This window comes from Rosa chinensis, chromosome 5, assembly GCF_002994745.2.
Source record: "Rosa chinensis cultivar Old Blush chromosome 5, RchiOBHm-V2, whole genome shotgun sequence".
In the NCBI taxonomy this organism is placed as follows: domain Eukaryota; kingdom Viridiplantae; phylum Streptophyta; class Magnoliopsida; order Rosales; family Rosaceae; genus Rosa; species Rosa chinensis.
In genome coordinates, this window is record NC_037092.1 from 54,802,736 (window position 1) to 54,814,456 (window position 11,721).

Genomic DNA, 11,721 nt, shown 5'->3' on the forward strand with positions numbered 1-11,721 from the left:
ATAAAAGCCCACGTGAGATATTTGAGCCATGTCCCTTTTTCTTGGAGTGATAAATAAAATATATTCTTATTTTATTGGCGATGTTTTGATGATCTCATTATTCTTTCATTTGATTGATTGCTTGCCATAGATTAAGTTTGATGGACTAGAGAATGCTAGAATTCACTCTTGTGCTTGTTGAGACTTTTATCAATACATGTCCCTGATTCTGGAAAGGATAGAGGCACTCTAGGAACTACCACCATAGACAAATTAACCTGTGTCCATATTTGTGCCCGTCGTGGGACCCCCTTAGATAAACCACTTTGAGCCTACATTAAGCCTTTTCTTTCATCACCCTAAAAATCCTTAACCTAAACCCTAGTTAGTCACAACCTGACCTTTTGTTCTAAAAACTTAGTGGAGCTATCTTTTGAGACTTACTACATGAGGGTGGCAAAGATGAAGATTTAGAAAAGGTAAAAGTGCAAGTGTGGGGGTAGACTTGTCCATGAGGAAAGAAAAAAGTATGTGAAAGCCGTGAAAAGAAAATGAAAATGAAAAAAATGAGTACGGCTAGGAAAGAAAAAGAAAGGAAGACAAAAAAAATGTTTATGGATTTTAGTCCCCCATACTTGGTGAGTTTGGAGATTGTTTTGAATTGAAGGCCTGCTATAGAAAAATGTGGTCTTTGTCCAGTTCACTAGAGTTCAAAGGAAGTTTGGGCCCAACATGAAGACATTAGGCCCTCTTATTTTGCCTCTATGGGATGTAACGTTTTATATGCCTTGGTGAATTTCTAGAAGTCTCTCTACATCAACATGAGCTCTACTAGGTTTTTAGGATACTTTGACATTCCTTAACCTTTGTTTCTTAAAACCTTGAACCTTAGCCCCATTTCAACCCTTCAAAGTCCTTTTTGATCCTTAAGATGGGATAGCCTTTGATCTGTGGAGATGAGTTATAAGAGTTGAACCTATGGCTTGGGTCCATCTGTGCAAGTAGTTGATATCTTTCATGAGATCTTGAAAAATTATATTCACAAAGTGCTTTTCATTTCTTATATATGTGAGCTATTTGATTGCCTCAAAATATTTTCTCTCACATATAATTGAGTGATTATAAGCTTTTAAGCATTGCCTTCTTCTGAGTGAAGAAAGAGTGGATATACCTTGTGAGGATATGAATCATACTTGTCTGAAACATGCTGAGCTCCACCCATCACCATTGTTACAACCAGGTCCTACTTATTTATATGTGGATTATATGCTTCAATTAACTCTCGAATATCTAAATATTGATTCTTGATTAAGTGCTAATTTTAATGCCATGAGAGACAGGATTCATGAGACAAATGTTAAGGGCAGTATAGTCTTTGTGTGTCATTTGTGTAGAGTCTGGTAATGAATTGTTTAATTTGGTTGAGTCTTTTGTTTTGATTTTGCTAAGGGACTAGCAAAAGCTAAGTGTGGGGCAAAAATTGATGCGGCTGAAATAGCCTCACAATTTAACCCTGCAAAATGTAGTTGTTAGTATATGATAAGCAGGGATCGTTCAGTCCGGGGATTGTAGGGTACACCTAAACAAAAAGGTCAATTTAAATTAGTAATTAATAAAACAAATATTAACAAGTATTTATCTACAAATTTACACAAGAAACAACCATAAAAAGGGGGGATTCAAGTTTTGGTTTCTAAGTTCCTACGAAATAAAACAAAAAGATAAATATATACATGTGATCAACTTCTTCACACTCAAATCAGAATTTCCAAACCATATCAACATGCAATGAATGATCTCAATCTAAACAACCTAAAATCGTGCCAACACTAAATATCAGAAATGAATTCGAAGTACAAGTCTGAAGAGATCGAGTACCACTTTAATTCTTCTTTAATCTCCTAAGTTAGGAAAAGTCCGTAACTTAAAATATTTCATATAAAACATCACGTTAATACTGAAGAGCATCCGTCAACATTAAATATGAATCATTAAGTGCAGTTAGAATTATGAATTCAAACATGTATGCATCCATAAGAAGTTACAAACGCACAAACATGTAGCATATAATCTCGACCATTGTACATAGCCTTTACCACTTCAATTTATGCCCCAAAACGATTAGGTGAATCAGAACACAAATTTGGCTTTATCAACCTGCAGATTAACATAATTGTTCAACCAAAATCATATGCTTAAAGATATAAAGGATGGCACAAAATCAGATTATAAAGATATCATAAACAAATCAAGAACATAAAGAAACAAATCTGAAAATTACTAACATAAACTCATTCTCAACAAAAATCCAATTCCAATAATAAAGCTCATAAACGAAATCTGAAATTCAATACTAAAGAGTACGAAAACAGAAATAAGGGCCATGAATTACACTTTTTGATCTTCAAGGAAGCTTGGAGAACGTCAAGAGAACACAAGGCTTGGCCTTCAAGAACACGAATAGCCTTGGAGAAGTCCTAAAGCTCTTCACGACAAGAGGCTTTTTCTGAATATTTGGAGAGGATTTTGGAGAGAAGAGAGCTAAGCTAATGAACTGAATTTTGTATGAAGAAGTGATGATTTTGGAGTAGAGAATGATTGCTATTTATAGTGGAATTCTCATCTCTTGTGATGCAATCATTTCCAATCATCTTGAGGTGATTTCTCCTTCAAATTTGCTTGATTTTCTCATGACAAAGTCTTGATTTTTCTGATCTCTTTTCCCCTTAATGACTCATTGTATATTCCTTGAATAGTGACCAGATACATCCCTTATTCCTCTCCTTTGATTTGCACTAATTTCTTCTTCTAATTGTGCACATAATGAACTCCTACAATCAAGAAAAATCAGAATTTAATTAGTGTTATAATCAATAGTAAATAAGATAATCAAGAATAAATATTGATTATAAACACTCCCTTTTATCTCCTTCAATTCTTCATGATTTTTGCTTTAAGTTTTCCTTGAATTCATCAGTCAAGAGTTCTTAATTTGATGGACTCTCTTTAAAACAAGAAAATCAGAAATTAGATAGTTTAAAAGAAGAAAGTTTCCTAAAACAAAATAGGAAATATTTCCTAAAATGAAAGAGGAAAGTTTCTAAAATAACTCATCCTTCAATTACTCTCATTTCTGCTCTTTTTCGCTTGTTTTCTCCATTTCAGTCCTTGAAGTACCTAAAAATATAAACTATGTTATAATTATTAATTTTAAGAGAATAACTTAGCAAAATGAGGGAAAATATATAATTAAAATGTCACACTTTGTGCTCTTATCACCTAGCCTGACTAGGCGGCCAACTATCAGCTCGACACCCAGCTCGACCGAGTAGCCTAAAATCCGAACGGCATCCCAGCGCCCAGTGCCTAGGTCGATTTTTAGAACCCTGCACGTATTGTAAATTTTGTAATTGAATGGTCTACTAGGTCCTGTATTGATCTGAGTACTTCTTTCAGAAATCTAGTCTCAAATGAGAGGATCATATGGTTTGTGTTTATGAGGTGTTTGTTTTGTGACGGTAGTTATAATACTATGATTCAAATCATTAATTCTCTGGAGTCTGGACTACAAGTGATACTCATTTTTGACTTTTTGTTATTTTGTGTTCCTTTTAGGAGTTGTCGGGTGGATCTTCTTGGACATTGGATGTGTTCACTGAAGCATTTGTTAGAAAGTTGAAGTCATATCCTTTGAGTTAGCTTGTGGTATTTTTTTCTAGGTTCTGAGTTATCTTCATATTTGTCCAGACAATTATCACCTCCTATCAGAGCCCTTCTCCAGCCAAATTCACCAACCACCGCCGCCAGCTTCCGATTGAGTTTGGCGTTTTACCATGGCTACGTTCTTTCTGGTGATAGACTGCTCTTCTCTCTTCACAGCTTGAAGCTTTCGCCAAAACCAAAAGCATGTTGCTATAACAATAAGTTATGTGCTGCATGAAGGGATATATGTTTTAGAAGAAAATAATATGAGTAGTAATTTTCTGTTGACTCATTTTGCATGGTTAATGATCATTAGAGTCTATTAATGTCTAAAAGTTCAGCGGTAGCTGAAGTTCGGTTAACGCTGATCCGATGGGCGGACAGCTACTTGTGATATTCAAAACTTCCGTTTACTTGTCAAGTAAAATACAGAGGGCGTCAGAGGGAGACCGCGTTGGGCGGTCTTCTCTTCTTCGATGCCTAAGTTAGTCAATGTATTTATGTTGACAAAGTAACTGTAGGTAAGTAGTAAATGCGTAATTAATGAGGAGAGAGGAGAGAACCTTTTATAGGTGAGGAGGGAGCTGATCTTCTCCATGTTTTCGATGTGGGACTGATGTGCTTCAGTCCCCAGCTTCTGGAGCTTCTGATGTTGTCTTGGCGCTGCGCGTCGGCGATGATCTGGGGGTAAGCCAGGGCTCAGGCGGTAGCCTACTTGGCTGTGTTCCCATAGGTCACTCCTTTGGCGGGAGTTGGTACCGCTGTCGGTAGTATGAACGTGGTTCATTGCAGCTAATTATGCTTGCAAAGCCTATGTAAGTACAGAGTCCACATCCTCTCATGTAAATGAAAGGGGAAGAAAGTTTTTTGATTCCTAGCATCGCTAGTATAGATAGTGATCTCCTGAGGCCTTTGTCACGCCCTGATTTTTAAACAGACTTAAAAATCAATATATAATTCCATAATTATAAATGCGTGATGGTTTAGCCATCAATACAAAATACCTGAAAAACTTTTTCTTTTTTAAACCAAGTACATACTGATGCCCTGAACCCACTATGTCAATACAGACTCGCTCAGCAGAGTCAAATATTACACAAGTTTACAAATTAAATTGCCACAACAAAATAATAAGTAAATGCTCCTTAGAGCTTACTACAAACGAAAGTCTTAATAACGGTAAAATCGCAAAATGGGCTTCCTACCGTAAAGCTGCTAGCACGCTATCTCAGTTTCAACCACGATTACCTTGACCTACAGGATTAACCCCTACACCATTGAATAGTGCACCGGGTTGCCACATAACAACTCGGTAAGCTTATGAAAGCTTGTATGAGTAAACTCAAAACCACAAAGCAGAAATACATTCTCAAGTCACCTCAACCTAAACAACGATATGCACATAACTCACACCTACAACTATCAATTTCATCTCCTTCCATATCATGCTTACATAAGTCTATTCATGACTACAACCTCATGCTCAGATTCTCAACCTAGCGTCCAATTACACAAATTTCAGTTAAACAAATCTTCCTCAAGCAATGTTTGATACCATTCTAACACACTACGGTGAATTTCAAACTCACACTCATTCCCTTTCCACTAAAAGCCTTTGTCATCAACATGACATCGAAGGTGAAAATCAATGAATCACCTTCCTATCCTCACCACAGAGTACAATTCGTCACCACTATGGCCTTTAAGATAAATCAAACCATCAATCAATAAAATCAAGAAGAAAACAAGGAAATCACAATTCAAACAAGCGAAACAATTCCTGGTAACCCCTGCATATAGTTTAGTTCAGGAGTCACACTAAGTCAAGCAATTCAAGTCATAGTAGTCATCGAAACCCCACACTCTGACATCCGTAGGTAGTTCCGACCATCACAGCAATCCTCTCGATCATTGTTAACTTAATAACAATTCAATTCCGCTACCAAGTAGTCATCACACTTGACAAGACCCGTCCCGGATTTCACCTTGAAATCCAAAGTGGCCATGCGGGGCCCACCCTAGAAGAAATTCTACCAAAAATTTGGCGGAACTCCCTCTAAAAGTGGACTACCCAAAAACCTGTAGAAAGACATTTACACTTCTAAAATAATCCACCCTTTAACTTCTGGAGCCACCATGCTCCCTAAATCACAACATCTCCCATTTCACAAACCAATTCTGAATTTAAAATATTAATTTTATGGGTTATTAGAGCAATCTAATGTACAGGCGTACAAAAAAGAATAGAATATAAGATAAAGGACCGATACTTTTGTAATGCAGAAGCGATAACAGTTATGCCTCAACCCCATGTACGCTCGACCTCAAGCTAAACTGGCCTGCAAACTGGGCATTTGAAACCAAAGGGCCTAGGGGAAAAGCATTGAAAATCGTTAGAGTGAGTGGACGAAAAATAAATAATTTCAAATGAACAAGTGAAACTTAATGCTTTCCTAAGTTATTCTCTAAAACCTCGCATGCAGTAACAATCTTGAAAACACTCTTAATCACCATCTTTGCTGCAATCTTAATCCCATAAAATAGAACATCTCGCAATCTCTTAAAATCTCCAATCCCTCCTATACGTAATCACATTTCAAACATCCTGTTAAATTACTCGTCTCAAATCATATCTCAAAATGGACGATGACTAAAGGGGACTGCCGATTAGTCATCTCATGCCACCTGGAGGGGACTGCCGACCAGTGACGCATCGGAGGGGACTGCAGACCGGACGAGGAGGTGATGGTTAGAGGGGACTGCCGACTAACTACCTCATGTCATCTAGAGGGGACTGCCGACTAAATGATGCATCGGAGGGGACTGCCGACCGGAATATTCTAGAAGGGACTGCCGACCAGAATATTATCTGGAGGGGACTGTCGCCCAGACTATTACCTGGAGGGGACTGCCGACCAGGTAAAGCATGCATGCACTGACTTACTTACCTCCTCAATAAACTGGATTCAATCTCTTTAAGGCAATTGCTTCCGGAAAGAACCCGATATTAATTCACTAAATCCTCAATAATTCATCGAAAGCATAACTCAGGAATATCTCGATAACTCAAACCTTAATATCTCAATAAATTCTCGAAAGCATAAATCTCATACTCGATAAATCAATAAATGCTTTCGGAAAGAATTCTCAATATAACTTCAAAGCTGATAAGTGCGGAACTCAAAACTCAATAATCTCGATAATTCCATCGTGCTCTAATATTTAATAAATCATTCGTATTAGTATATCATCATATAAATCAATATTCGAAATCAATATAATTCTCATAATATTTTCTTAATCGATCACTTCCCGAAATCATTTCCCAACTCAATAACTCATAACTAACTATCTCGAAAATCTACTAAAAGCCCTCAGGAAGGAATTTCAATACTAACCCTTGTAATTCACAAATAAATCTCAATAAACCAAATTTTATAAAATCATAAAACTCAATAATTCAAATAATAAATTAAACCTCAATTAGAAAATAATAATATACTGCATGTACAATTAATTTAAAATAAATGTCCACTCACGGTTTGCGGCAACAACGGCAGTCTAACTTTCCCGTCCTCAACTCACATATCTGTCGTCCTGAATAATCAATATAATAAATAATTATTTCTCAAGAACCGAGACTTAATTTACGATAATATATTCTATACCCTAAAACCAATAAATCATTGGATGCTCGAAATCAACACGGAACGAGCCCAAACTTCATATATTATATCCAATCAATAACTACATCAACATATCAAAAAATAGGATCGATCCCATGGTCGTATCTTCCCAAATCAAAATCCGAACCTTCCAAAATTTTGAAAATTCCGATTAATATCCAAACCTCCTCCAATTTCCACCAAACACCTATCAATAAATTCGTAATAACAAGTACTATCGAAGAGACCAAAACAACTCACCAGAAATGATCAGAAGCGCCCTCACGCGCCGCCACTAGCGGCTGTGCCTGGCCCCCACGCGCCCCCGGTCAACCACCATATCTAGCTACCAAATTTTACCAGCATCATCAACTCAACATTCTAAGCGTCTTTCTCAACTACAACAAATCCAGAAAACGACTAGAAGTAGTTCAACAATTAAGGAGAAGTTTGAACCCGAATTGTGAATAGTAACCCAGAATTTCAAATCTTCGATTCTTCCTTCTCACGTCAAATCGCTGTAAAATACTTGGGGAGCATCATCTACGTCCCAAGGTGCTTCCAAAGAACCTAACTTGATTGTCTGAGGTGGCTGGAATCGGAAGAAACTGGCGTTGACCTCAATCTGCTACAGTGACCATCCTCTTCTTCTCGTTGCTGCACCTTCCACAGTTCATATTAAGCTACCAAACAAGCCCAGAAATGAAGAGAAGGAAGAGAGCTTTCCAACGACATCTTATATGTCAAAATCCGTCGTCGGATGAAGGAGTTATGGCCGAAAGAAGGTGAAGAGGTCGGAAAGGAAGAGAGAATCGGGGAGAGAGAAGAAAGAGAGCTCGGTAAGTTTCCGAAAATGGAAACTTATTACAGTAACTCGGCTATTTATAGAAAATTATCATAAATAGTAACTTTATTATTTTGGCCATAACTTTCGCATATGAACTCCGATTTTTACGTACCACATATGCACGCGCTCGGTTTAACGTCCTCTACAACTTTCATGTAGGAAAGTTTCTCAAATTTTGACACAAACAAAAAGTCAAGTTTTAGGGCCCTTGATAACGCTATAAGCAAGCGCATAATTTAACCCTGAAAATATCGTCAGTAGTATAAGCAAATAGGGATCGTTCTATTCCGGGGATTGAGGGTACACCTGTAATTGAAAAAATAATTAATTAATTAGTAAAAGTAAAAAGTATTATTTACAAAAAGAATATATACAAATAACGAAATAAAAGGGGGGTTTAAGAATTATAAAATCAAAAGTTAAAGTAAATCAAATAAAGAAAACGTAAAAACATATATACAAGGGTGGAACGCAAGGAACAAAGATCAAAACCAATTCCATGTAATCAAATTCGATTCCCTATAATTGTTCATCTAAGTCATCAGAAAGGAGTTGATCATGTGAAACATTCGAAAGCAAATGATTTCCCATATTTTACTTTTCAATGCTAATTAACCTAAGCGAAAGCACCTAGATCAATCCTATCAAACATGCATTCAAGCACTAGAAAGCTAGTTAATCATAACATGTTTAACGCATTACACATAGAGAAAGGCTATCAACTCAAGTGTACAACTTAGTTATGGAAAAGTCCACCTAATTGCAATCCTCTTCAATTAAATTCGATTCTTGTCCAGAACCTTTACTACTTTTGATTCAAGTTACACAAAGCAAAAAGTTGATTCATGTTCTTAAACCTAGCACCAATTACATGCAAATCCTATAAGTGTCGACCCAAATAAGATAAACATATAAAAGTTTTCTGTAAAGCAAATTTAATCGAACAAACTCACATAAGCAACTTAGAATCTCAATTATAGAATTCGAAAACTTTATTTAAACATAGAAATTGGGCTTAAACTTTGCCCTAAACGTTATTGTTAACTAGAAACAAGTTCATACGAAATCAAACAAGGAAACCAAAAGGTTACAAGGAAAAGGAACGAATTACACCGTGAGTGGAGATGGAGATGGAGAGCTAGATGGTTGGATCTTGAATCTTGGAAGCAAGCCTTCAAGGTGGATGATGGAGGATATGATCTTCACGGCTCATTCTTCTTCTTCCTCTCCTTGCTTGAAAACGCAGAGCTTTGCAACTAGAGAATGGAGAGAATTTTTCTGAATGAAGAGGTGTTGTGGTGTTGTTCTTCTGTTTGATGGTGTCTTGGTGTGTAGAATTGTGTAGAGAATGCTCCTATTTATAGGAGGATGACAACTTAGTCTCCAAGTCTTCAAGATTGATCCACACAGCATTAGCCAATCAGAGAACGCCACGTCAGCTCTGCTATGTCATCCAACCAATAAGAAACCTCTAATTTAACACCTTGATTTAGGGAGATTATTTTTGAATTAATTGCATGATTATTTTCTGATTTATCTCCTCAAATAACTATCCAATCATGCCACACAGCTTCGACCAATCACAGAATGCCATGTCAGCTCTGTTGAGTCATCCAGCCAATCAGAAGCCTCCAAATTACATCCCATAATCTTTCCAAATATATTATTGCTGATTTTGCCCTGATTTTATCTGATTTTTCTCTTAATTTTCGGCCAAAATACTCTTGAGTGAAAATAGGAATGAATCTGGACTTGTTTTGGACTTTTTCTCCCTTAAATCTCTCCATGGCATAATTATCCTTGATCATCTCTTGATTTTTGACATTAACTCCATAATTTCCCATGGCAAAATCAGCTTTAATTCCCCATAATATCTCCCACGTCATCATGTGGTCTCCTAATGCCTTCAGGTTTCCTAGCCTCATCAGGATTCCTGCGTTGACTGGGATTCCTAGTCGAACCAGGAAAACTCCATTTCTTCATTTCAGCTCATTTCTTCTCCATTTATTTCAATGTACCTATAAAATAAAAAATAAATTAAAAATGATTAAATAAAGGAAATAACTAAGAAAAATATGAGGAAATAATTATTAAAACGTCGCATAAAAATGCTCCTATCAGCCCCCTAAAATGTCGAAACGGAGCCAAAAAGTAAATGTAAATGTCTTTTACCGATCAAAAGACTCGTAAACTGATAAATTTAGGTTCGGGACATTACAACACTAATCATCGCACAAATTCCACCGGTCATCACACAGATAGCCATCATCCTACTGATCATCGCACAGATTCCTCGGGTCATCACACAGATAGCAATTATCCAATTGATCATCACACAGATAGCAATCATCACAAAGATTCATCACACTGATGTCAGCGATTCATTACACAGATATTCCTACACAAGCTTTACATGACAATCATCACAATATTCATCACACTGATTTCAATGATTCATTACACAGATATTCATACACAAGCTTTACATGACACTCATCACAATATTCATCACACTGATTTCAACAATTCATTACACAGATATTCCTACACAAGCTTTACATGATAATCATCACAATATTCATCACACTGATTTCAACGATTCATTACACAGATATTCCTACACAAGCTTTACATGATAATCATCACCAAGATTCATCACACTGATTTCAACGATTCATTACATAGATATTTCTACACAAGCTACCATATCTTAAATCACCAATAAAGATGGTCATACTAGACCCATGGTATCTCAACAAATGAAATTCTATTATCACAACTCAATACTCAATTTCACTATTTCCAACGATAATGAACTCAATACGTCCTATGCTGCCCATATCACAACAATTGCACCAAATATATATACGTAGTCATCCACTCATGAATGCCACTAATACCAAATATAGTCATAGTTAATCTAATAACTACAAGACAATATGGTAATTATGCTCATAACGAATATCGTGAGATTTACTCACCTCTGATTCCTACTGCGTCTTCAAACACTAACCAAAACAAGCACAATCCCTGCAATCCGTTCAACACAAGTCCGACAAGCACCTAAACACATAGGGTCTCGATTCAGTGCACGAATCACAAAGTGATTAAAGTTCGAAACTTCAAATCAAACAACAACCCTGAAAGTAATGCCAATCGAGGTGAAACCTCATCCAAGACCACCAAAAGTCTCTGGAATGCTTTTACGACCGATGTGACAAAACCACAAGTCGATCGGATAGTCAGATCCTCACGGATCGAATAATCGAACGGTCCGAAACCGTAAAAATCATAACATATTCATACGATCTCCAAAAATTGCATATTATATATCGAAACGCTCGTATCGACTAGTAGATCATATATAAAACCAGAAATTGTCCCCTACATGGCCGAAACGTCACCACAGGAAGTGGTATAACCACCAACGGCCAAAACTCAAAACCATTTTAATCTAACCGTCCAAAATGTCACGAACACCAAATAGAACAACTTACCTAGGGTTCGAGCCAACTCGACCTAGATCGG